This window comes from Pipistrellus hanaki (assembly GCF_964339955.1).
Source record: "Pipistrellus hanaki genome assembly, chromosome: 18".
In the NCBI taxonomy this organism is placed as follows: domain Eukaryota; kingdom Metazoa; phylum Chordata; class Mammalia; order Chiroptera; family Vespertilionidae; genus Pipistrellus; species Pipistrellus hanaki.
Window position 1 is genome coordinate 17,782,856 of NC_140520.1, and position 6,000 is coordinate 17,788,855.

General features: G+C 45.9%; 1 protein-coding gene across 3 annotated transcripts in view; it reads right to left on the reverse strand.

Annotated features, from left to right (window-relative positions):
- Positions 1-5,565, reverse strand: part of TNR (tenascin R) — a 310,075-nt gene extending 304,510 nt beyond the window's left edge. For all 3 annotated transcript variants that reach the window (XM_084865195.1, XM_084865194.1, XM_084865193.1), the window contains exon 1: positions 5,210-5,565. The gene's annotated coding sequence lies outside the window, so the exon portion shown is untranslated. The remainder of the gene's footprint in view (positions 1-5,209) is intronic.
- Between the last annotated feature and the right edge of the window lie 435 nt (positions 5,566-6,000).

The window sequence follows — 6,000 nt, forward strand, 5'->3', positions numbered from 1 at the left end:
TGTGGGAACCCCTTTATTTAAGTTGAGCAAAACCAACAGCATATTAGAAAGTCTTGATTGGGCCCTACTGTGTGCCAGGCCCTGTGCTGAGCTCTCCTGGACCTTATAGAACATGTAGGTAATCTAGGTGGACAGTCACCTAGATTTGCACCTATAAAGTTAGCAGTAATGCAAGATGCAAAATTCTTCTAACGGTGCTTAGGAGGAATCACAATGAAGCCATTATTCATTGCCAGATGAATATAAAAGAATAGAAGAAAGCAATTAAGATGAAGGCTGCAAACCTGGCTTTGAGTTTCTCTATCACTTGTTAGCTGTGGAAAGTTGAGCAAGTCAGTTATATCACTATGCCTCAGTTTCCTCGTCAATAAAATGGGTATATGTCATAATATTTTAGCCACCAAATGATATAAATTATATAAAATGCATATTAATAGTAATGATAACAAACATTTACTAAGGGCATTCTCTGTGCCAAGCACTTGACTAAAGTTTTTAGTGGGCACTCAGTCAATGTTGGCTAGCATTATCATTACCCGATAGAAAGATCCAAGCTATCAGAACCCATGATTATGAATTCTTAGGTGTACTAGGATCAAAGACCAAATTCCAGCCCAGAGAATTGCTAAGCTGTTGTCAAATGTTAGCCATTCTGGTTTAATACTGTCCTGGGATCAATGTTCTAGGCTTTTTTCCTCTCTGTTTCCTTCATACTTTATAGTGTGATGAGAATTCATCTAGATTAAAAGAACCATAAATTCCTCCTGGGTCCTGATAATCATTTTTTTTTTGTTTGTTTGTTAATCCTCACCTGGGGATATTTTTCACTGATTTTTAGAGAGAGAGAAAGACAGAAAGAAACACTGAACTGTAAACTTAAAAAGGTAAATGTTATGTTATATATACTTCATCACAAAAAATAATAATAATAATAATAAAGGATGAAAAGAGAAGAGGGCAAGACTGTTTATGTTCCCTTGCCAGCTGACACATGGGTTACTTGCTGTGTTCTAGTTATTAATACAATTCTAGCCCAAAGTAATGTTCCAAGGTAGAGATGGAGAGATTCTTACATACAGTTGGCAACAGCTTTTAAACATCTCAATCCCAGCTTCCCCTTCCCACTGAGTTTGCTCTGCAGATGAAAGTGCAGTTAAGCAGGACTCTCATCTGATCTTTGTTAACAGTCTGTGGTCCACACTAGGCAAAGAGGCCTCTGCACTTCCTCTGCACTGGAACTGGTTTGGTAATGATCACTCAAATTTTGTGTTTCTGCACAAAATTCTGCCTAGACATTCAGGAGCCCGCATTGTGACTATCTTCTAACTTGCCATGACCTGGTGGCTTAGCAACTCATGCTCCACTCAGGGATCCTAGCTGGGAGAGCTGAATCAGGAAGCAGCCTCGCATAAATGCTCTCGCTTACTCTGAATGAATAGTGCATTCCCTGAGGCAGGCGATCCCAGAAGGGGCAGCACCAGGAAAAAATGCTTAGTAAAGGCTCTGAGTGAAGAGAGGCAGAGGACATGTCCATCTACCAAGCATCCAAAGAGCTCCCTGACCTACTTGGTCAAATTTTGAGGTCTGCTAAAGATTCTGATTTACTGGTTTATCTACCAGAAACTGAGTTTTTAGTTGAGGACCTTATGTTTGAAATGTGCACAAAAGGCTCATCTCTATGTAACATTCTCTAAACATAGAGCATTTATAGAAACCAGGTGGGTGTAGGGGTGTGTGTGTGTGTGTGTGTGTGTGTGTGTGTATGTGTGTGTGCATTTTCCACCAAAATCATCAAAACCTTCTGATAACTCCAATGCTTCTTTATGATAAAATAGAAGAGAGACTCCCTATCTTAATCTACAACCAGGGATGGAAGAAGGAAGAACAGAGACATCCTTAATGGAACTATGATAGTAAACGATGGGACATGAATATCTCCAAAGTGTCTTCTGGTTCTAAAGCCATTTTTCAATAAGGAGAAATGACAACCTTAGCCATGACCTTTGTTGATGAAGCCAAATTTCATGGCATAAACACTATCACAATAAATGCTCCTCTCTCCTCCCCTAGTATCCTTACACAAGTACTCTTTCCTCCTGAAGTCCAGATAGGATGACTTATACCCAGCCACCCAAATGTTGAATTCCAAGTTTTGAATAGGAATTTTAACATCCTTTCCACATACTTCACCATCAAATAACTTAGGTCATCTCAGAGGTAGGGGCTTGCAGGGGTCTCTGTGGTTCTTATTCGGACTTGATTGTGGTACACACACACACACACACACACACACACACTCACAATGATCATTTGACTTTCCAACACCGTGACCACAACCTTGGACAAAGAATGTACCCCTCCCCTACCCTCTCTGCCACCCACCCAATGACAGTAACCCCAGAGTTCTGAAATGTTCTCTTAAAAGTCTAGGATCTACGTAACATGCTCATTAAGTATCACCTTAAGCAATATATTTCTACTGCAACATGAAGCAGTGGAAGCTATGTTAATTGGAGTCAGAGAGTGATGAAATGGGGGGAGGAAAAATTGATGGGAAGGAAGCACAAGGGATCTTCTGTGTACCTTATTGGGGGTAGTGTTTTACACAAATGTCAAAACTCACTAATCTGAGTACTTAAGATCAGTACATTTTATTGTATAAAAACTATACCTGGATTATTTTTAGTAACAGCAGTGCTCTCTAGGTCAAAGATGTTAACTCATGGCTGTGGAGAATAAATAAGGCAGGGTGCCCACCTTCTCTTTCCTCCACCTTTCCCCACATCTCTCCCATCCCCGGATCTAAGAGGCAGCCAGCAGAGTCTTCCCTGCTCTGTGAACAAGGGCTGGATATGAGAACACACAGTGGCTGTTTCTCTAAAATGCTTGCCAGATGGGAGGGCAAGGGCTGCCAGGGGTGCAGAAGTTGGTTGTGAGGTGGGATTGTGTCCATCTCCCATTACTCCACTAAGGTTTCTTTGGGTGCTCAGGGCCCAGCTGTCTCCTGCTCCTTAGTCATCCTTCCATATTTTGAGCCACCAAGGATGCAATGGAGGCACTTGCAGAGATGGCTCAGAGGAGAGTAAAGTCATTAAACACCTAGAACCAAGACACTCATGGCAATGTGCCCCAGAAGGGTGCCTTCAACTGGAATTTCTGGGACAAGGTGAGTATGGCAATCAGGTGTGTGACATCAGTTCAGCCTAGAGGCCACAAGCCTGGGCTTCTCTCTTCATAGTAAGCCCAGAGAGCTCTTTGCCTGGCTCCTAGCCATCTTCTTGGCTGAGAACCTGAGGCCAGCAGCACCTGAGACTCCTGGCTGATTCTCATTCTTCACCAGGGTGAAGTCATTGCTCCACATTGAGCTCACTAAAAGGTTTCAGTTGCAACTCTGTCCACTGGGGAGTAATCCATCTCTGCTCCTTCACACATGAGCATTTCTGCACCTCAGAGGTGATGAGATAATAGGAGACCAGAAGTGTTATTTCCACTTTTGCTATGCTCAAGCCTACCACTTCCAACTCCTATGTCTCCCCATTTATTAAGTGGGCCTAGTAAGGACACTGAGCACTTCTTTTAGAGAGAATTTAAGGGCATTAATAAGATAATGACCACTAAGCACAGTGACTTTAGTAATAAATGGTGCTTTAGGACAGGTTTCACTGCAAGGGCATGGATTTTTTTAAACCTTCAGGGCCACGTCATGCAGAAAGCCATCCACTCTCTTGCTCAAACTGAGAGGTTTCAAGGGTGGGAGGAGTTGGGAGAGTTGAAATACGAATGTGTCAGTGTTGGTTTCTGATGCTCCGCTTCTCTATTTCAATCTTCCTTCCCCGCCATTACAACCTCTGACTGCACTCTTTTCCTCACCGCATTCACTGATGCGGAGGTTACTGGATCTTCAATGGCAAGCATAGTCAAAACCAAACCAAACCACAAACAGTGCTGTCATTCACTCAGGACTATGTCTATCACCAGAACAAGAGCAGAAAGTACTTTGTTCAGCTTGGAAGAGGGGCCCAGGGTGCTGAATTAAAAGCAAGAGAGACTGCAACCTAGAGTTCATTGGGGTTATGAAGGAGTGAGCCTGCCCCTCCCTAGAGACTGGATGATGAAAGGAAGTCCCCAACACCACTTGTTGAACAGTCCCACCCAACCAGATGTGGGTTAAACCGAAGGAGGGAGCAAGCAGATAGTGTCTCCCAGGCAAACCCAAGGCAGATGCAGGGAGTTAATGAACATATTTCTGAGAGGCAATCAGCAGAGGAGACAGAGCAGAGCCTTGCAGAAAGAAATAGCAATGAAATTTAAAGTAACGATGAACCTATTTGTGGAGCCCCTCAGTGCTGAAAGAGTCAGCCTCAGTCTGCTTCCCCAGACATGTGAGGGCAAACCCTTCCCCTGAGCTGTCTTCCACAGGCAGAAAACGGGGCAGAACAGATGTTGTCCTCAACCATTCACAGACAAGAATGGCAGCAAAGTGGAGGGCACTTCCTGCCTCCTTGCAAATGAAGTATAATTCACATCAGCCAATCTTGGCAAAGCTCAAGACACTTTCCTGTGAGGTCAGGGGGACCTCAGCCCGGCCAAACCACTCCATCCTGATGTTCACCTGTCGCACCTCTCCACTTGCCATGGATCCACACCAGGAGAGAAAGTAAAAGGTCAGATTGGTCTCCTCCCACAGCAAGAGCCCAGAGAATCCTGGGGAAATTGACATTTTAACAACCATCTCTTCCATCTCTCTCAGAAGAGCATAACTTTTACCTCCACTCCCAAACCCCCAGACTTCCTTTGCAACACTTTCCCACCGTGAATGGCTTGTCAGGAAAGAGTTAATGAAGATGCATGACTAATTCCCCAAACCCTCTCTCTTATCTACATAGAACAACCCTACACAGAGACACAGAAACCAACTGTCAATTTAGCTCAGACCTCACCTGTCTTATGCAACAGCATGGCACTCACGCACACGCACAGCCCTAAGGCCGGAGTCCACATCCCCCTTTAATCCGGTAGACATAGTTTTGTGCCCTTTTTCCGCTACGCAGAACCCAGCTCCAGGGCAGCAGAGAGATAGATGTAACCTTAGTGCCAAATGCCTTGCAGGAACACACAGACACACAGGAAGGGAAAGGCATCTCGTAGCTCTCCGCGGTGCTGAAATCACGCTAGCGAGAAAACCCAAGGAGCGAGCGCACGCACTTACCAGGCTGGGGGTGGGCGGCGGGGAGCGAGAGGAGCTTTCTGCGAAGAGGTTCCTGCCTGTGCGGGCTGGAGCCGGCGGGTGCGCTCACCTAGAGAACCCACCTCTCTCCCTTCTCTTCCCTTCCTCCTTTTCTGGGAGGAAGAGAGGAGGCTCCCAGCTGGCAGGGCTGGAGTGGAAGGAGGAAGAGGAGGCAACCAAAATAAGATAAAAAAGTCAGGCGGCTTGACTACACTCGCGCTAATTCCTTGGGTCAGGAAGGACCCCTCTGCTCCCACTCTCTGTGTCTGCGCCTTCCTCCGTCTCTGCGTGCTGAGCCAACAGCCTTCGCACAGTCGGTTCCTGCCTCTGACGTGAAGGAGACGAGGAAGCCTGGGACTGCTTTGCGCTCTCTCTCTCTCTCTCTCTCTCTCTCTCTCTCTCTCTCTCTCAAACGCTCTCTCTTTTCCCCTCTTGCTGAAATTTCAGCAGCATATTTTTTAAGCCTCCGTTTTTTCCATCCCCCCTACGAGCGGCCCCCTAGTGGACAGAAAGGGAACGCTTCTTGAATAGTCCAGATTCTGAAACAGGAATGCTCCTGGTACCCACAAACTCTTGGGGCTGCTTCCACACAGACAGGGTCTTGTACAGCCAGAATCTTCTTCGGGCGGGGTGAGGTTCCGAGTTAAGGTCCTGGCTCAGCAGAAAGACACACTGCAACGCCCCAGAGTCTGCAGCCAGGAGGTATATGTCTATACCCAAGGACCCCAGCAGGGAGGACTTCAGGAGTCAAGGACCGTGGCGAACCAAGGAGA